We start from the raw sequence: 200 nt of genomic DNA, 5'->3' as shown, positions 1-200 counted from the left end.
ACTTTTGGTAGTACCTAGGATAGCAAAGTCCACTAAAGGAGGTAGAGCTTTTTCGCATTTGGCTCCCAAGCTCTGGAATAGCCTTTCTGATAATGTTCGGGCTTCAGACACACTCTCTCTGCTTAAATCTAGATTAAAGACTCATCTCTTTGGCCAGGCATTCAAATAATGCATCTCATAATCTTGGACTGCAGTTATAT

Source organism: Sinocyclocheilus anshuiensis, unplaced genomic scaffold (genome assembly GCF_001515605.1).
Source record: "Sinocyclocheilus anshuiensis isolate Anshui unplaced genomic scaffold, SAMN03320099.WGS_v1.1 scaffold497, whole genome shotgun sequence".
Classification (NCBI taxonomy): Eukaryota; Metazoa; Chordata; class Actinopteri; order Cypriniformes; family Cyprinidae; genus Sinocyclocheilus; species Sinocyclocheilus anshuiensis.
This window is presented reverse-complemented; position numbering follows the sequence as displayed.